This window comes from Octodon degus, unplaced genomic scaffold, assembly GCF_000260255.1.
Source record: "Octodon degus isolate 3935 unplaced genomic scaffold, OctDeg1.0 scaffold00031, whole genome shotgun sequence".
NCBI classification, from domain to species: Eukaryota; Metazoa; Chordata; class Mammalia; order Rodentia; family Octodontidae; genus Octodon; species Octodon degus.
The window spans coordinates 4,214,433-4,236,306 of NW_004524607.1; positions in this window are offsets into that span (position 1 = coordinate 4,214,433).

Sequence of the window (21,874 nt, forward strand, 5' to 3'; positions counted from 1 at the left end):
ACCTTGACTAACTGTATGCTGATATCTGTGATGTAGCAACTACCTCAAGGACAGCGATGTGTAATACAAAAACCATGCTTGAATACCTGTCATCTTGGTCTTCTAAATGTGTGCCATTTCTAACGTTATATCAATTATTACTATACTCTCTTTAAAATAAATTTTTTAAAATGGTAATAAAAGAAAAAAGAGACAAGAACAAAAAATGTAAGGTTTCTTGTATGCAAGCAGTAATATCCAATCATATGTTCAACCATACATATATATCTGTTAATCTGAGCAACAGATTTGATAATAAGAATAGATAATATATCAACCATTGTTAATCAGCTGATCTTGTTTGAAAATCTGTAGCATATGTAGTTGTATGTTATGCTGTTTCTGTCTTTCTGATTTTTGTTCTTACTTTTATTTTTACTCTTCAAAATCAAACTAAATTAAAAATAAAATAAAGTATTATATTGTGACATAAAATATTATACAATCATTGAATTATGAAATTTTGAATTTAACACATAAACAAGGAAAGAATGTATTATTAAAGATGTCTCCAAAAAGACTTAGGAGAAGTATAGGAGAAATATAAAAACTAAAACATAAATTGAAATTAAAAGCTGATCTTGGTCAAGCCATGGCCGTGACTCATTCACATGGCTGACACTGACAAAGGATCTACAAACTGTGGTACAGGGTTTCAGGATAAATCCTGAGGGGATTTGACTGACCTTATCAGACACAAAAGTTACAGTTCTTGTTATATAGGTCTTGCTTTATCTTGGTCTTAATCATCCAGCAGAAAAGTATAAACACGAGGTATACAAAGTACAGCCATATTAACATGCTGAGCTGTAAAATGTTCAAGTCAACAACTTCTGACATTTCCAGTCTTATGGAAAACCCACTACTATTATGGACTATTGGACTATACTGGAATATTTTGTTGAATTCACGCACCTACAATGTTTAAATGACAGTGGAATGCCCTTCTCTGACAAAACTAAAAAAAAAAAAAGGGATACAGATGAAGGGTCATTTTGTGTCTGTATACTCAAAATAGTTAGGATAGATATATAGCTCCATTTTCTTAATTCAATGAATAGAGAAGTTTGTACCAATAGGGTTTGTGGACAGGATATCATATCTGCATCTTGCATAATGAATAATCACTAAGACAACAATATGCAATATATTAATTATCGAAGCTGTGCTAGTAATCAGTTTTGAAACTGTCTCATTGCTATTTGTTTCTCAATAAAATTATTTAAAAAAGAAAAAAATAAAAGCTGATCTTCTGATTCAAACCAAAATTATACATAGCTATAGAGAATTAGATGACTATAAAATTAAATGGATTATCCAAAATGAGAGCTAGAATACAGGAAGGATATACTGGAATTAAAGAAAGATTTTTTTCTTTATGAGTTGGTCTTATGGCCTTTATCTGGATGTCCGCCTAGAACCTGGAGAGGTCCACTACCAGTTCAAACAAGTCTGCCTGTCACATTAGGGAGACATAGACTTTATTTTCCTTAGGTCACAAGCAATCTCTGGAGGACATGCTAGCAGGTCACAGAGGACACATCCGGGAAACACGACTTGCTGTTTCTCTGACCCATCTACTCAGAAGCCTGCCAAAATGTGCCTGTAAGACACACAGTCTCTGTTTTGCTTGTACAAAGAGGTAATCTCTCAGGTTTAGCAGTAAGCCTTCTTTGACTGTTGAGTTTGTCTTCCCTTTTTTGTCCTGCTCAACTGCCCCTGAAACCCAGAAGCAGATAAACCAAGGACACAGAGTGCGGGCTCTTTTACAACGTAGGAATCAGTAGGCAGTGGGAGCTCGCTCATCTCCCAAAATCCCCAGGGGCAATCTTTGATCTTGGACTGCCAGCTGGGTAACCAACTTCTCCTTGCCTTCCTCCTTTTTAGTGAACTCCAATCCAAGGACCACCTTGCCAGACCTTAAATCAGGCATCCACACTGGCTACTAATCCACTGCCACTCTGAGAAGGTAAGATTCTGGCAGGACTTTCTCTTACAGTGCCTTTTTCCTTTCTAACCCTTTCCCCTTCCTTCCCAATCTTTATTTGAGAACACTACAAAAAGAGGACTTCATGCACTCTGTGGGAGGTGCTTCTTTTTAGTGTGCAGGACCATATTGTCCAGCCCTAGGAGCCCATGGACTCCCAAAGGGGATAGATGCTGCGGTGTGACCTGTTTCCTGAATCTGGCCACCTTCTATCCTTCCAACAACCATGATGGGCAATTCTCCTTCAAAAACATTGGATGACACACCCCTCAGCTGTATTGTGTGTACTCTTTCCAAGTTGGGACTAAACAGAGAAATTAAGAAAAACAAAAGAATATATTTCCCCTCCACCTCTTTGTGGACCCAGTAGAGACATGACAATGGGTCACACTGGCCAACTGAGGGTATAATAGTTTTCCAATCTGTCAAAGACCTTGATCGCTTCCTCCAGAGAAATGGCAAATAGCAAGAGATTCTGTGCATTCACAATGGTTTTACCCTCCACAAGCAATCTCTGTCTGTCCTGCTCGCGCCTCCTTCCAAATTCTCTTTGCTGAATAACAAGCTAGCATATTAAAAGATCCTTTTCCTCTCCCCTGCCCAACAGTAACACATCTTTACCCAAGTCCCTCACTTTATTAAAATTTCATCCCACTGGCCATTTTCTACCTATTGCCTTCTTCCACTTCCTTAAAAACCTTAAGCAACATCACATCCCTCGTAATGGTGAGCACCTCCCTCCTCTGAATATGCATTCTATTCTTCAGCATCCCTCAGCCTTCCCATCTCTTCTGGCCAGACACTCTCAGACAAGCTCTACAACTTTTTCCCCCTCAGATATGCTCTCTAATTTTCTTCTCATCTGATAACACCCCAGATCACTTCTCATTCCATCCCATCCCTGAGTGAGGTAGCAAACATTGAGCAATACATTCATGTTCATGTTTCTTTCTTAATTACTGATCTAAAATATTCCCAATGAAAATGGGATCCTTCCTAGAAAATCCTGATAAATTTGGAAAAGAATTCCTCTTACTCAAACATATGACCTCACTTCGAGAGGTATTTGCTTTATACTCATGTCCACCTTACTGATGACAAAAGGAAGTATATTTCTCTGGTGGCTGAAAACCACATCAATGAGCTTCACCACCACCAGCACTTGCTCAGGCACGCTAAAGTAGCTCAAGCAGTTCCCAGGGCCGAACTCTGAGGTCCCCACTTGCTATATCAACCTGACCACTCTGATAGGCCAGATCACAATCAAATACCTTCTTAGCCCCTATGGCCATCTTGGCCTCTAGCTCATTATCAACTACTTTATCAAAGCTCCAATTTTTACCCCTACTCACTCCCACACAACACTCCCATCCCTTTTTATTAAAAAAAAAGAAACAATAGCAATGAAAAATAAAAAAGACACTAACGGATCCTTCTGATTAGTCCAAGATCTCCAAAACACTAGCAGTGCTGTGTGCCACTCATCTAGAACTATGAGAGAGTAGTGTGTAGGCCCCCAAACCCTACACACGACTCTCCCCTAATTCCCCCAGTACTCAATATCTTAATGTTTTAGACCTCAAAAACACCTTCTTTACTAGTCTCATCAGTCCTGATCCCCAACAACTTTTTGCCGTGACCTTGATAGACCCCATATTTCTGTTCACCCAACAATTCACATGGACAGTTCTTCCCCCATGGATTTCAGGATAGACCCCACTTCATTGGTCAAGCCTTACGAAAGGACCTCCAACTCCTTGGCCTTGTCTCTAGCTACATGCTCCAACATGATCTTTTGCTTTTCAGCTCCATGAAAAATGACTGTACCCCACACTATCTTCCTTTTTAAGTTCATGGGGGGAAAGAGATACTTTGTCTCAGAACACAAGTCTAAGTCAGTACACTTACTTAGGCCCTCACCACAGACATACCACTAGCTCTGTAACACCTGCTGAAAACAGAATTTTAACAATTTTCCTTTCCCCGCAAGAGAAACAAGATCTCCTTGCTTTCCTGATGCCTCTTAGCTATTTTAGACTTTGGATCCCAAATTTCTCACTCATTGCAAAACCCCTCCATGAGACTTCCCAATGAGATCCTCAAGAAAGAGTGCCCCAAACATTTTAATTCCTTTTGGGGGCTCAAATAGGCATTCCTCAAGGCTCCTACTCCAGCCTTACTCAATGTTAATAAACCTTTCCTTCTTTGTAGCCCCTAAGAAAGAATAAGTATTAAGGCTACTTGTACAGTCAACTTGAGACTCACTCCAGCCTATTGCCTGTGTAATCAAAAAGCTGGATCATACATAAAAGGTTGAGTTCTGTGTTTACAGGTTTTATGATCAGCCACATCCCCAACCTCCAACACCCAAATGATTATGGCCCCTACAGCTACACTCTTTACAGTCTCTCCAATCTTTTCAGCCATTGTGCTTTGACCATTCTTTCTCTGTCTTGAGTTCAAGTCCTATCCTCTCAGCTCTCACAACCCTTGGTTATCTTCTGCCACTCCTCTACCCTCAACATTGCCAACCTCCTCTCAGTATTCGAGACCCTAGGCTCAAACCCCAAAAATGAGTGTATTGAGCTCCTTAATTTTACTCTCACTCACTTTTGTCATTTAAACTGCACATCTTTCAGGTTCCCCTGACTGATTCATTGATGGAAGTGTGTCAAACATCACCCCTTCCCAGGCATTACTAAAGGCTCTCATGATAGCCAATCTTCCTACCCTTCCCAAGAAGTAATGGAGGTAGCAGCCCTTCCCATAGGGACAATTTCACAGCAGGCAGAACTCATCCCACTCACTGGCGATCTCACTCTTGTAAAAGATAAAACCATCAACATTTACACAGACTGTAAATATGCATTTAATGTCCTACACTGAAATGCTCAAATCTGGCATGAAAAGGGATTCCTAAGTGCAAAAAAGTCTCTATGTAAAATGGACCGCTAATTCAAGACTTTCTAAAGGCAGCTGTTCTACCCCCTAGAGCCACTGTCAATCACTGCAAGGGGCATCCAAGACTTAAATAATGAGATAAGCATCTCAAATCATATGTGGAAATAATGAACCTATTATAGTAGCAAAACAAACAGCTACTGACCCTCCCTCCATTCCTTACTTCCTATTCCTCCATATACCTTCTTAATCATACCAAGAAATAATTCTATTCAATAGAAGGATGACAAGAGGAAGAGTGATGGCTTCCCTATGAAAAATTGATCCTTCCTGAAAGCTTGCAATCAAACTATTTTCACCTTTCCATAACCAGATCATTCCCTCTGATCTAATTCCCACAGGTTCATATATGTGTCACTCTTAGGTTTAGGACCTCCCTGAAGAAGATTGTTACCCAATGCTCCATATGCCTCACCACCAACCCCCAGAGCCACCTCAGACCACCTCCATTCCCCACCTGTCAATTTTGAGGATCCCTCCCCGGCATTGACTATCAAATAGACTGTACTCATATTCTTCTAATAAAAATATAGTACCTCTTTGTCCTAGCGGACATCTTCTCAGGAAAGATAGAGACCTTTCCTACACAAAGTGGAAGGGCCTCCACACCAGTACATATCCTAATCCTGAAATCATCCCCTGCTTCAGCTTCTCAACTTCGACGCAAATCATTAATGAACCTGAATTTACCTCACAAATCATAAAACAGGTAACCTCTCCCCAAATATAAACTGGAAGATCCACATCATATATCAATCCCGTTCTTCAGATAATATTGAAAAGGCTAAGCAACTTCTTAAACAGAACTTAACAAAGTTTTCCCTTAAGGATCTCGTAGATTGGACTAAACTACTTTTCACCATTTTCAAACTCAGGTCTCTTATTGGCAAACTTGTTCTCAGCCCCTTTGAGATTCTTGGCACATAGATAAATATTTCCGCAGAGAAAAACTTCACTAAGACTGCCAGCCTCAGCACCACAGCTCTAGCTGGAGCATCTCACATCAGATTCACAGGGTCAATAAAGGGTATCAAACAGGCTTTAAAGGCTCATTGTCTGTCACAACAGGCCATATTGGGCTACCCCAATCGACTCCATATAACTCAGTTTTCTTCTCTGTGAAATTCTTTACTTAATTCACTTTACCCCAGTTGGCTGCTAGACCCTTCCCTCTGTAAAGCTATCATCTCCTCTCATATTTGATTACAACTTTAACCATCTAGATCCTTTTTATGGCCATCTGTGTACACTTCCTGCCAAGGCAGTCTAAATGCTACATCTGAATTTTGCCAATACAGGGCAAATAATCCCTTGAAGGAAAGATCCCTAGCCCATAGAGGTTCCCCAAAATGCAAATTCCTCACTAGAACTGACACCACAGTCTTCCTAAATCAAAATTTCACTATTCTCAGCCAAGAGGGTCCTGCAGTCTTGCAATCAGCTTTCCCCTTTGACTGCTGCAAATTTTAACTCCCCTTCTTTATTTGGCACAACTTCAATACAGGCTGACATTTGCTTCCTAACCTACTTCCAGGCTTCTTCCTGTTCCTTGATTTCATGAAAGAGATCAAGGCTTTCTTTAGATGAGCATATTCTGGATGTATGCAGACAAAGCAGGCACACCTAACTATCAACAGGACTAGAACTGGTATATTATGCATTATCACTCCCACCGTTTCCTTAGCCACATATGATGTACACATCCCTACATCCTGCATCACCCATGTCTGGGCACAATGCACCTGTTAATGGCCACAATAGGAATAGCTACAGAAACTGAAATGGAGATTAAGGTCCCAGTAGTTTTACAGGTTGGCAAAAATCTTGCTGAAGGTCTGAAGTTTCTGACCAACTGGAAGATCAAGCAGACCTTCTGGCTTCAGTTGTTTTGCAAAACCAAAGAGGTCTTAATCTCCTAACAACTTCTTCATAAGGCTACATATGTGCTCCTCTCCAAAAGCAATATTGCTTTTACACCAACAAATCCACTCTCATCAGAAGCAGGATAAAACTCCTTTATGAGTTTTCCTGGAAGCACATGAGTCTGACTTCAATCCCTGGTTCCGAAAAAAGAAAGAAAGAAAGAGAAGAAAGAAAGAAAGAAAGAAAGAAAGAAAGAAAGAAAGAAAGAAAGAAAGAAAGAAAGAAAGAAAGAAAGAAAGAAAAAAGCTCCTTTATCAATACACTTTCAGGGCTGGGAAGATGGCTCAGTAGAATAAGCGCTTGCTTTGCAAGCACAAGGGCCTGAGTTCAATCCCCCGTCTGCCAAATAAATAAATAAATAAATAGACTTCCAAACTCCTTGAAGTCTCTTCCAGTGATCTGCTTCCTCTTCTTCTTCATTGGCTCCTACCTTTCTTAGCCTCCTTAATGCTTATTACATTTTTCTTCTTATTCCATGTATAATTCTTCCCTTCCAAAGACATTTTCAAAATGAATACTGACCATCTCTTGAGAGACTTCTCAATAATACCCCCAAATGCCCTTCTTTCTTAAAACAAAACAAACCCAAAAATTTCAGAGTCGTGGTCAGCAAAAAGCAGCCAAGAAAAGAGTGACAACCCATTTCCCTACACCTCTTTGAAGCCAGGAATGACAGAACCCAAACAAGGGCATTACCAGTGTGGGTGAGCCCTACCGTACCAGAGAAATGTAGGCTTCATTGTGCTTAGGTCCCAAGTATTCCCCAGAAGACATGTCAACAAGTCACATAGGATACATCATTGGGCTATAGAGGACACATCAGCAAGCCTCAGGCTTGCCATTTCTCCAATGCATCCTCTCCCTAAAAAGCTCAAATAAAGATGGTTTAAAGCCTCTTGCCTGTAAGAATCACCTATGCTCTTCTGGCACCGAGAGGTCGCTCTCAGCCATAGTAATAAACATGCTTGGACTGTTGAATTCATGTCTTCTTTTTCCCACTCAGTCCTCTTCACAAAGCCTTGAGTGCTCATTAGTGGGACTTTGGGGAAGTGGCTGGATCATGGGTGTGTGATACTGGATTTACTGAAGACAAAAGCACCCCCTATGGGTGGGAAGCACAAACCAATAGGCTTGTAGCCTGAGTGGAATAAAAAGTGAAAGGTAGGCTTGCTGCTTCCTGCCTATCATGCCAGACTGTTTCTTTTCTGCTATGCCATCATGCCCTACACTCATCTGACAATGGATTGAAACCTCTACAAATTCTGAGTTAAAATAAACCACGTATCCTTTAATTTATAGTTGTCAACTATTTTGTCCCAGCAATGGTAAAGTAACTAAGATAGTTGGTTATTGTGGATATTTGCCATAATAACAGAAACTAACTCGAAGCCTAAATTCCTCCATCTTCCTCTTGTGCTATAGTTTGCTCCAAGAATACGTACCTACTGAGACAAATAGCTTAAGGGTTAGGCCTCCTGATTCTATTACCACAAATCACTTCTGCGTTACTTGCTTTTGTTATTGCTTGAATTTGTTTCCAGAAGATCATATTTGAAACATAATCTTGAATGTGACAATGTTGAGAGGTGGGATATTTCCCTTCTAGAAGAAGCCCAACTTTAAAAATGAAAGATAAATTGTAGGAAACAGGAATATGGGTCTTCTGCAAAGGGAAAGATAACCAAGAGTTGGAAGGAGGGGGAGAGAAGGAAGAGGAAGTAAAAGATTAAGCTGTGCTATGTACAAGGACCAATTCCCGCAGTGAATGCAATAATTATAAATTGCAAACATATACTGACAAAAGTTTTTTAATTAAAAAAAGATAAAGATGTTCTGGTCAGGAGGGTTTTACTATCATAAATGTATCCAACTCATTAGTGGGAAATAGAATCCATATTGTGGGAGTGTGTTTGCTGTAACAAGTTCAGCTCCTTTTGTTTGGACTCCTATGATGATTTCCTCCATGCTATGAGGCAGGAAAAAAGGCCTCACCTGATGTGAATGTCATGCTCTTAGAGGTCTTCACTTCCAGATATGTGAGTCCAATAAATTTCTGTTCATTATCAATTAGTGAGCCTCTGGTATTCTCAGGGAGCATCCTCTTAATTGTAACTTCTAATTCTGACACACTTTCTGCAGCGACACACCCTTGAGTCATGTGCCTCTTCTATTAGGCTCTTAGGAAACAGTGTCATCTTCTGATGCACTTGCAGTCTGCCATTATCACTAGACATTAAGCTCCCTGGTGCTGGACAGATGCTCTGTACTCTGTAGTCATATGGTCTTCCTATTAAGCATTCTCAGATATCTGGAAGGTGATGGATAGATAGATGGGGAGGTACGTGGATTTACCGGGTGCTAATTACCCCAGGCCTCTGATCTCAAAACAGTTCACTCACATTGAGGACCAGAAAATCATTTCAGAGTTCTAATACCAAAAGAACTGCTGTGATAATTGACCAGATTAAGTCACAGAAAAATACCTATGAGTAGCACAATTGCCTTGTGGGTATGAATGAAATGCAACATTGCTACATCTGCTTTCGTAGGAGATACATTTTTCCTCACATTGTCATGATTTGTGATGGATGACACTGTCATTTTCAGAGGTTTCAATTTTGAAGCCATATAGAAAGAAGTTGCAAAATTAGACCACAGAATTATTCAATAATGAATTTTGTAATCTATATTTTTCCAGAATGTTTCGATTATAAATTTTGAAACCTGTGTCCCACAAATCCTGGTAGAAATAATTACACTTAGAAATCATTAGTGGTTACATTTCTTTAATAAATGGCTATTAAAGGGATTTAGATTTTTGCCATAAAACTATAAATATTCACCAATTCAGAAAGAACTAAATTATAAATCTATTAGAATTGAAACTCTGAAGGAAGAGATTTGATGTTTGCCAAAGCATACCTACTTTACGATGTGGTCATCTTGAGATTCATTGACCAAAAATTCTAATTCTTTGTAGTTTAAATTTAATAGGCCATGAAGCTTAGGTTAGAAATTTCACAATTGATTCTATTTGAATCGCTTATGAGTCAGTTGCTTGCATATGTAGTTAATTTTTCATGTGATGTTCTCTGTTTTTTTCCATTAAAATATCCCTATGAAGAGAATATTTTAAACTAAAACTACATAAAAGAGATTAAATATTTTCATCTTTAAGAATATTATTACGAGAATAACAAATTATGTCAATAATCCCTTCTAATTGAATTCTATTTTGTTGAATCCTTAGAATTGTTGACTAAGACACTCTGTAAGAATTTAGGCAAATAAAACCAACTGTAGGGCAGAGAGAGTTCATAATTGATTGAGAAGAATATATTTCTTCTACAATGATTATGTCAGATTTTACTAAAGGAAATAAATAAATAAAACACTACTTGGGAATGAAAATTTTTCTCCCTATGGAGCTAAAAACGTGTTAAAAAGTGGCTGATTTAAAAATGACTTCTAAGGGATGGCCAAATAGCTCAGTGGATTAAAATGCCTGCAAGCATGTGCAGGGACCAGGGGTTCAGTTCCTGGGTCTGCCATGACAGCCCTGCCCCTGGGATGCACTGAGAAGGCAAATGAAACTGGATGTGGTGGCATGCACCTATAATCCCAGCTCTTGGGAAGCTGTAAACAGGCAGATCACTACAAGTCCAATCTAGTAGCAAGACCCTGAACACCCTATAGACCCTTCCCTAAAATACAAAAGAAAAGAATAATAAAATAAAATAAATAAAAATGAAAATGACTTCTGAAAGAACAAGAAGCATTTTTGAAATTTATTAAGAAAACAATCCCTAAATAAAGGAAATTTCTAGAATGGAGGTATGAGAATGAAGATTGGTGTGATATGTTTGTAAGAATGATAAATGAACTATTATGCCTCCTTGCATTACTTTTCAAACTTTAATTTGCCTAAGGATGCTTTGCAGGGTTGTCAAACATTAGTCACCCGACTCCCTCCAAAAGCCAAGGTTTAGGGTGGGATCCAGGAATCTGCATTCTCAAGTAGTCCCAGGTGACCTGGTTTCTTTGGCTAGAAAACTGAGTACCACTATTCACTAAATATTCATGACCTGCACTCCGCCAAGGAAGGATGTAGAGCATGGAACTTTCCAGATGTTAACAAAATATATCTGTGATTTACATTTTGCAGCAAAATAAAATTTTCCCTGCTTGCTATCCATAAAATTTGAAAAATTTTCCTGAAATCTGGTATCAGTATACTTATTGCACATTACCTGTTGAATATTTATGGGATGCTTAGAGTGTTTATAAACTCACCACACTGTATTCAGTTAAAAAATATGGGAAAACTCAGGCATTGACTAAGTGTATGTTTTAATTTTTATATATCTCTATGAAAAGTGAAACTTTAAAAATGTCATTTTACCTCTTTTATCTACTTCACTTTTTGAAAATTGTGAGGGGCTTGAGATCTTAACTAATCTGAGAATTTCTCATGTTAAGCATATATAGCATAAGACATTTAGTAAAGTACTAAGACTAAAGCTAAAATCAAAGTCTGATTTGTTAAGTTTTCTTGATGACTTAAAAATGTCCAAATGAATGAGCATCTGATCCCTCCAGGAAGCCTGGTGATAACAAGGGAGAATTATTCACTCAGAACGAAAGCTCCAGAATGTGTTTGGACCAGTTGGAAGCAGATACAATTACATCAGGTAAAGTTCTTTTATGACTGCCAGAGTTGCTTCGAGGTGAAAGAAAAAATGCAGAAACTTGGGGCTCCAGATGGCAGAAGATCTATTTTTAGGCCAATAGAAAGTTATATCTGGTTGGGGCACTTAACAGAATGAGTAGCAAAAATGTGTGGAAAAATGTAATTTATACCTGCATTTCAATGAGTTAAGTTTGGGGCAGATGGGAGCAGGTGTCACAGACACAGCCTAGGTCAGACAGCCAGTTGAGAAAAAGAGGGAAAAGAGTAAATATTGTAGTGACTAGCTACTCAGAAATGTTGGTTTCCCCCAATGTGTGTTGAGATATTCATAAGTTAAAAGTAGAAGTAACCACTATAGGAAGTCTCATTTTGTTCTGGGAAAAAAAAATTCTTCTGTAAGCCAATTATTTAAAATTTAGGATTCATCTTCCGCAAAGATTTTTCTCTTCAGTTGTAATTGGTGGATAGATTTCCAGGCTAGTTAGTAAGGCATTCCTTTAAGAAAAACCAATTTATTTGATGAAGAGACTGAAGTCAAGTTACTAAGCGTAACAGGATCTGGGAAAGATGAAGAAGAGAAGGGGAAAAAAAAGAAAGAAAGAAACAGCAACAAGACAGAAATCTCCTTTCTTAGCTGGGTACAGTTCTTTTTAAAACAAAACCCATGAAGGAAATCTCAGCATCCAGTGCCATTCTCCACACTCTGTAAGAATAACCTCAAACGGTCCCGAGACTGCTTATTGCTCCCTGAATCCATCAGTGTTCCCCTCTCACCTCTTACATAGCACACTTAGTCTTACCTCTGTCTACTCCCATCTGCTACCTCCTTGCTCCAACAAGAGATAGAAGTGAAGTCTGTATACCACTCTCACAGACCTGAAAGCATATGGCACTTCATGTCAAAAGATCTGAGTCCAGCCATTGGACTTGCTTTATAAAACAGCAAAATAAATTAGAATTCCAGTGCCATGTCAAGCCTTATAATTCTGTTAACAGTGATAACAATATTGTGAATGACTTTAACATCACAGAATTAGGCTGAGAATGATGTAATAAAATGTTGCTGTAAAGTGAATTCTAAGCCATGAACAACACTGGTACAAGATTGATTTTATGTATTTGGTGACAATGTCTAATTTTATAATAATAAAAAGGGAACTAAATTATCCAAGTGTGTGAATTTCTAGCACGTTTCCTTTAGGGATATAAGACGTGGATTTCTTTAACATATTTGCTTTTGCCCAGAGTCAATAACAAATCAATAGAATTTTAGGAATAAAATTAAATGAAATTAAAATTCTAGTGGAGAAGATATTTCTAGCCATGGGTACCTTTCCAGAAAGTATACGACTATAGTCATGGGATTCCTCCTGCGTGAAATTGGATCCATTGCACTGCTCCCTGCTTACCTGCCTAATACCGTAAGCTCATTACTGTGCATGAAAGTATGTAGAAAACTTGTGAATAGCTGTGCTATTTCATTGTTATATCCAAGATCACTTGACTGCACATTTAAAATGCAAAGTGTGAAAAGAATCAAAAAGTGTATAAAGAATGTATTTTATTCACCTCTGATGTCAAAATTTGTATTTTTAATTTGAAAGTAAGCACTACTGCAAAGTGTGTCTGATAGTTCAATGCTTATTTATATGATTTAGTACTTCAACCAAGAATAGGATTGTCATCAGGTCAGCTAAGCACAAATTACGCTACTGTTGAGTTGAGTACTTAAATCCCTGTCCCATGGAACCATAGATACTTTACTTCCACTCATCCTGTTTTTCTTTCCTCATCTGAAAAAACAAGGCAGAAAAAGAAAAATGATGGGATACTTTAGGAAAATCTAGTCTCTTCTGGGAAAACAGAAAATCCAAACTGGTTTACAAGGTGAAAGAAGCAAAAAGTGAAGGGAATAAGAGAGAGTGATTTGCCAAGATCACTAGCAGTCTGTTTTAAAGCTAAGTTGCAACAGGAAGGAAGCTGAAATTTCAAATAGGCCTTTAATGTTAAGAATCCAATCCAAACTCTATTACAGAGTATTGTGATGGTAGTGACATGTTGCGTGGGAAGTAGTGGTTTTACTTGGAATGGAGAGAGAAAGAAATTTTCTGTGATTGATGTACCATATGAGGGTCAAACCACAAAATCACTGACTTGCTGACTATCCAGCTCTGTGAAATTGGGTTGCTTATTTTCCTAAGAAGTCCAAGTTTTGAATATATGTGTATGTGTTTTTGAGACTACGTCATGAGTTGATCACATTTTCTTTGAGGAGAGGGTGGTATAGTTAACATTAGATTCACATTCTATGTGTTTACGATGGGACACTATTCTGAATTAGAACCATCCACCTCACCCTGGCAGTTTAAGACCACCCAAGTGGTCTTTCATGGTTGCAGTATTTCCTATAGTTTAGCGACAGGCTGTTGAAGGTAGCTAATGGAAGATTATGTGTCACCAACCCAAGCATTTCACAATTTGGCTTGAGATCCAAAAGAAACAAATGCAAGACTCTATTATATTCAGAGAGTTTATAAGAACTATCAAGACGATTAAATATCCTTTTAATATTTCATATTTGTTTTAACCTTTCCAAACAAGTTCAAGTATATAACACATTTGAAGTTGAGCCATAGCAGCAACTTGTACCTAGTGAAGAAGGTTCTAGAATATCTCTTCTGAGGGAACGAGGGGTTTAGTAAAGAAGGTGCAGGATTCTTCTAAAGAACCATGACTTCAGCTCCCCAGCTCTCTGGGATTAGGAGAAAAATATAAACACACATTTCTCAATGTAAGAGTGTTTCATCTTTCCAGGTATTCTAAAGTTCTGGTAAAATGAAAACCACCAAATTAAAGAAAAATCTAGGTTATAATTTTACTTTTTTGGAGAGAATAATCATGACTTTATTGAAAAAAGAAGAATGCTTAATACGAAATTCATTTCTCTTGAAGAGAGGGACTTAAAATTAGGTCTGAGACACTTTCAATTTTTGTCAACAGTCTTTGAAATTTCTTCTTTATCAGCTCTGAAAGAAAGCCCTTACAGAACATACTGTTTGGGACCTTTCTGAAGCACCATAACAATTTCTTTCAAAATAATTTAAAACAGGCATGAATATAATGAATTACAATGGAATAAAAAGCAAGAAATCTGAAAAAATAATTGGTCTTTAATTAATTTTAATTTCTTTTGAGCCATGAAAAAACAGTAGAGAATTTGCCATTTAGTGCTTAATGAAACAAAGCAATAATCTTGAAGTTTTCAATTTACTGTTAGACTTTCAATTTGAAAAGCTTGAAAAATAGTTAATATCTCAGATCATCTTTCTCAACCAGAGCTCTTCAGCTGAACCACAAAATACGGTGAATTGAACATAATTTTGACAAATCCTACCAAAGGTATTATATATAAGCACTATTTTCATTACAGGGGAGAAGCTAATCTATCACCTCTATTGCATTATTTACAATCTTAGCACTTACTTTTCTCCTGCAGATGTATTATATTTAAATTTTTTTAATGAGAGTAGTTGTACTTTAACAGATGTTCTCATCTTGGTCTCCATAGGCATTACTTTAAATGCAACATGCTATCATGACACTTGGAGAGCCCGGTACCACTTAATGTATGTTAGGCTCTTTGGCACAAGAAAGACACAGGAACGATAAAAAGAGGCTTTATGGACTCTAAGGACATGGAGAGGAGGAGGGGGATCCTGTGACCTGAGACAAAGGAAGGCTGAGACTTCATGGACTTTTACTACGGATGGAGTTTGAAGGGCAGTTTCAGTGACACATGAGAAGCTTATTGGGGCCTCCCTTGTGTTCCCAGGAAAGGTATCTGGGACTGGGGTATGGAAGAAGGAGGGAGTGATCATTGGATAGATAAGCTATTGTTTTGGGGCTTCAGCCCTGCTGATGACCACCCTAATAATTCAGCAATTTATACTTGGACTGGAACCTATTGTTATACACACTTGTCTCTTCCATCTTTATAGTATAACACTCAAACGCCACACCTAAGGTCAATGCCAAAACAAAAAGGTGACCTGTGAGGAGTGCTACAGGCACTGAATCCTCTCACCTCTCCATCCACAATGATTTCAGTTAGCCCTCTTGTGCCCTCTCTAAACAAACGTTCCAATGAACAAATTTTATTTTGTTCAATCTATATGGAATTCCACTGGTCTCTAAGTCAACATTAATAAACAAATAATCTGACTCAAGCCATGTGCTTTTTTTCTCCCACCCCCAACCAAGCCACATGTTTTGCCAACTTACAAGAAACAGAAGGTATGTCTCTTGTACTCTGAAAATTGTGAGAAATGGTTCACTAGTCCATAGTTTTCTGACTCTGTAGAATTAAATAAGCCCAGGCACAAATAAATCACTGATGCTGTGTTAGTCAGCTTTTTGTCACAGGGACGAACAATCTGACATAAACAGTTTAAAGAAGGAAAGATTTATTTTGGATTATAGTTTCAGAGTTTTCAGTCTATGGCGAGCTGATTCCATTTCTGGGATCATGATGAGGCTGAACATCAAGACAAACAGATATGGTAGAGAAAGTTCATCCCTTGGGAAGCTGAGAGGAAAGAGCCAGAAAGGAAGTGGTTAGTACAAGATATAGAACCAAAGGTCAATATGACTTATGGACTCATCAATGAATGAATCCAGAACCCTCATGAATGAAACATTTAAATATTTATTAATCTGGAAACCAACCGTGCAGTAAAATGACTTTTCTAGAAGACAGTTTAGATACAAGACATAATAGGCATCCACGTTCCTCAAACATTAGTAGTCTGGTAACCATAAGGAAATTTCTGTGTTACTAGTTCTCTTTCCATAAAAACTGGCTTAGTTGAAGAGTGTTAAATTTAGATAATGAAATTATTTTGGGGGAAATTACTAAAGGAACTGAAATTTTCAATATGTATAACAAAATTACTACTGAGCCTTGACCTATGAATCTAATAAAATAAATCTACTTGAGAACCAAAATGTGAGGTGAAAATTCAAAGAAGAATAAAAAGAAAATGAAAGTGTCACTGTTTAAATTATGGGACTACTTTTATTGATGGTCCTGTTGTAGATATGTTTGTCTATAGATCAACAATTCTGTATGAAACATGATCTGGAAACATCCATCAAAAGAAAATAAAGAAATTTCTAATTTCATATTTTTTTCTTAGAACTCTGCATTGTACACAAGATGGAGCAAAGCTGCAACAGTTGCATTTGTCATCATCATTATTATCATTATTATGATATTATGGTAGTAGGGGCTGGATCTAGGGCCTTCACACTGAATTCCATGTCTAGTCTTTCTATATTTTATTTCAAGACAGGGTATCCCTGAGTGGCTAAATTGCCTAGGCTGTGCTCAGACTTGCAATTCCCTGCCTCACCCTGCCACAGTGCTGGGATTATCAGATGCACCACAATGCCTACTCATGCCAATACATTTACAGTTTTAGCAAATATTTATAAAAAAGGAATGAGTATGTGAATCAAGAATTGGTATTATGACCAAAAGATCAGATGCTCCACCTAAAGAGTGCAACTCTCTGACTTTTAAAATGCATCATATAGATTTATATTGAGGCTTTGACTGAAATGGATTTATATAAGAAAAAGATTTTCAGAGTTAGAGAATGGAAAGGGAAATTAAAGATTATGAAATAATACCTATAGTAATATAAAGAATCTCAGTTGATCTCATATAGTTTGTTTCTGTTAAGGCCACTTTGAAGTGCTTTGTATTTTAAGAAGTGCAGGTGCTCAATTTACAGAAACTATTTATGCTAAGTGCTGATTTGCAAATTTCCATATCTGTCACTGAAGAAAAAAAAAAGTTCTTCAAGTATAGGTCAGTGGAGCATGCAGAAAACACATAGTTAGTCTTTGAGTTCCACTTTATTAGAACCTTCAAGGTGATGAAACAGGAATAACTACTGCTGACTAATCTGACTTGTTTCGGATTGGGAGAACCCAGAATATGGGTGGAAATCTGAAATGTAACCAAAATAGTGGAAGATGTTTGAAAAAATTAATTATCAGGTTTGAAAGTGAAGTTCTTAAAGTTAATCATCAATTTTGAAGGTGAAATCTAGACTATGAGTGTGTTGTTGAAAAAAATGTACTTATAATAATGTGAGTTTATTTTATGCATCCTTATACTCCACTTAATAAAAATTCCCAATTTTGGAAGAAAAACACTTGTTACCAACATATCGCTATTTGTAGGCAGTGCTAGAATTATTATGCCCTGTAAGCATTTGCTTAAAATGACTAAGTATTTCATTACAAATTATGAGCATTAGCCCCCAAAGTATGAGTGAACAAATCAAAAGCTAAATGACTCCTCACTTAACTGTATAAGAGTCTTAAACTTTAAGTAATTAGATTCTGATATCTTTGGCCCTTCAAAATGAAGAATTCAGGGCTGAGGAGATAGCTTGGTGGTCTAAGTGCCTGCCTGGCAAGCTCAAGGACCCGGTTTCAATCCCTGATGCCACATGCAGTGTCAGACACCAAGACTGGGTGTGGGGGTGCATTCCTTTAATTCCAGTACCGGGGAGACTGAGACAGGAGGATTACTATGAGTCTGAGCTGCATAGTGAGACCCTGTACCAAATACATAAATAAATAACAATTTTTTAAATGAAGAGTTTGAATTTTGATTCCAAGCTGGATAAGCCACTTCAAAACATACATTTTAAGCATCATAAGACTTCAAAGGTAAGAAACCTTGAGGCAGCAAGAACCTGGAGAAAAGGGAAACAGTGAAGGTGCTACTGTCCTCCCGGAGGCACTGGTTTGATCTTAAGTCTCTGATTTTTAAGGTTAAGAAGTAGAGAATTACAAAGGATCTTTCTGCCCCTAAGCCCTTAAAGGATCTTTAAACCACACGTAAGAGTCAAGACCCACTGAGAAGTGGGTACACTGATAACTTTCCTTAGCTTTTAGAACACCTTAGTAGTAAGAAGTAAGTTTAAGGTGCTAATACATTTACCAAGCTGAAGCCTACCCTTGACCATGAACCAAGTCTCAGTGAGCTTAAAGGGACTGATAGCATACAGAATGTATTCTCTCACCAGAATTAGGAAGCAATAATAATAATAATAATAATAATAATAATAATTATCATCATCATCATTATCATCATCATCATCATCCTAAGAAAAATTGAAAATTAAGCAACATCCTTTTCAATAATTCATGGAATATTAAAAAAGAAATCAATTCAAAATATTTTAAATAAGTGGAATGCAGATTAAGCAACACTAAGAGGGATTTTTGTTCATTTTTATTGTTTTTAGTTGCTTTAAATATAGATGATCTACTACTTAATAGTGAGACTACTCTATAATTTTGAGCTTTATTACAAAATAATAATCAAGGTTGTGGTAATGATGGGACCTAATGATTGAAAAATTTAACAAAGAATTAAATTAAGTGTCTAGAAAAAATCGCACTTACACGGTCATTTAATTTTGATAATAGTGCTCAAGTAATTCAATTGAGAAAGACAGCTTTGACAATGGTGGAGAGATAATAAATGTATTTTAATATGGAAGAACTGAACCTCAATCCTTACCTGATGTCACACACAAAAACAATTTACAGTTCATCAAAGGCCTAAATACAAAAGTCAAACCATATGATTCTAAGGCAAAATATAAGAAAGTATTTTATAGACAAATATTTTCTAGATACATGATCAAAAATGATATTCAGAAAAATGATCAACTAGCTTTCAATAAAATTTAAAATGTTCTGTATATCAAAAGAAGCCATTACAAGAGGAGAAGAAAGCTAGACACTGGAGAAAATATCTGCAGTATTTATTATAGAGATCCAGGATCTAGGATACACAAAGAATTATGACAATATTATGAATCAAATGCACATTTTAGTTATTTTTTAAGAGAGAGTACAAATTAAAATTAAAACAGAAAAGTTTACAAGTGATACAGAATTTCACTTAACAAAGTAACATGAGTTTCGTATTATTTGTTATAATACATAGTGTTCTCTTCCAAGCAGTTATTTGTATTATCAGGTACATGCATGGAAAATTAGAAGAAGAAAGAAAAAAAGAAAGGTATAAGAAATTAAGAAGAGAAAAATTAAAATTGAAAACAGGAAACAAAATAAATTAAGTATCATCTGCCCATTTCCACAGATCAGCAGAAATGCACAGTACAGTTGTCCAAACCATCCTGCTTACATATATAGATAAATCTCTTTCCCTTCTTCTCTTGTCCTGGGAAAATGGAATGAACTTATTCAAAAGGAAAGAGAACTGAATCAAATGCACATTTTATAAAAGAGGAATATAGATGACTGATATGCAAAAGAAACTATAACTATCTATCAGTAAGAAGCAAATTAAAGCCATGAGATATAGCATATCCACAAAAATGGCAAAAACAGGAAATGAAAACAAAAAAGTTAGTGTGGTTGTCCAGAATTGGTGTGGTCAGTTCATTGCACGTAGGGTACTTAAACATCATTGGTAGGGATATATAATGCTATAAATTTGAAATATTGCACTATACATAAACAATTCCACACCCATGTATTTTCCCCAAATCAATGTACAAACTATTCACAGTATCTATATTTTCAAAACTACAAAGCTAAAATCAATTCAGTTTTCCATCAATATGATCACGAATAAACAAACTATGGGATATTTACAGAATGGGATATTCTGAGCAACAGAAAGGAAAGAATAATTGGCACACACTCAAAAAGAATGATGAATTCCAAAAACACATTAATTGCAAGAAGACTAAAACAAAAAGATCAAGTGGTGCAATAGATGACAGTAAGGTAGTGAGAAACTCAGAATATTGAATCATTCTTGATGGGTAGGAATAAAGACTATCTGGGAAAGTTATATGTGGAAACATTCTTTGTTGTTGAAGAGTATGGATTTTTTGAAAACTGAATTCATGCAAATTATTGTGCATTTCAGATATTGAAATTTTGTAAAAAAGTAAAATTAAGTTCATGAAGAACTCTAGTGACAGAAATGCTGAAACATTTAGGAGAAATCACTCATGTTTACAATTTACTTTGAAATACAGCCAAAGGAAAAATAGTTGCTACATAGATTTGCAATATTGGTAAAGAAAATATAGCAAAACATTTTCCTACAGAATTTTCTAGTGCAGAATTCCCTCAGCTTTCCTAGATGCTTGAAAATTTTATAATTAAATGTTTTTAAAAATCAGGAAGCATTTATTTGCACACACACACACACACACACACACACACACAAGAAATGATCAACACTATACTTCACTAAACAAATTATTATTAAAGGAAACTGTTGAGACATAAAGAACAAAACCTAAACTGGAAAGGCAGAAATTCAGGAAAATAAGAAACAAGTTGGAAAGGTTGATATTTAGGCAAGTCAATATTATTGACATAGGTTCACTCCCCCATTGACCACACATAGTTAAAATTCATAAAATTACAGTGTAAATGGCAAAATTAGTTGGAAAAAGTTTACAAGTTCCATGGTACTAGCATATCATGGGTACCAACATTAATTTATAATGGAATAAATCAAAGCTGTCCTGTGTCATATTTAAGCTAAACTCTGTACAAGTTTCTTAGAACATAATCAAGTAATCAGTGTGTGACTTCAAACCACAAAAATGTATTCTCTCACAGTTATAGGGACTAGATGATCACAGTCAAGGTTTTGGTGGAACCACACTCCCTTTGAAGACTTCGCTTTCTCTGCAAAGAGTCCCTGACTCTTCCAGCTTCTGGAGGCTCCTTGCAATCCTTTGTATCCTTTCACATGGAGATGTATCACTTTAATGGCAGCCTCTACTGTCTCCCTCTTCGTCCCTTCCTCTTTGTGCATGGATGATGACCATTGGCTTTAGATCTGATTCAGTATGCTCTCATTGCAAGGACTGAGACCTACCAAGAACCTACTGTCAATAATGTCATATTTTGAGGTTCTGGATGAATTTTGAGGAAACAGTGCTCAAATCACTTGGAGCACAACATGTTTAGGAAAATACTACATAATATAAAGCATAAATATAGAGATATAAAATACTTTTAAACCCAAACAAAGCAAAGAAAGAAAATTAAAAGTTACATTGAATAAGTAGACAAAACAACTAGAAGAAGGCAGAAAATTTAGAGCCTTAATAGATCAGTTATGTTGAAAGGATACAGACTAAAAATTCATTTTTCAGACCGGGAAGATGAACTCACCTTTATGTTGCCTGTAA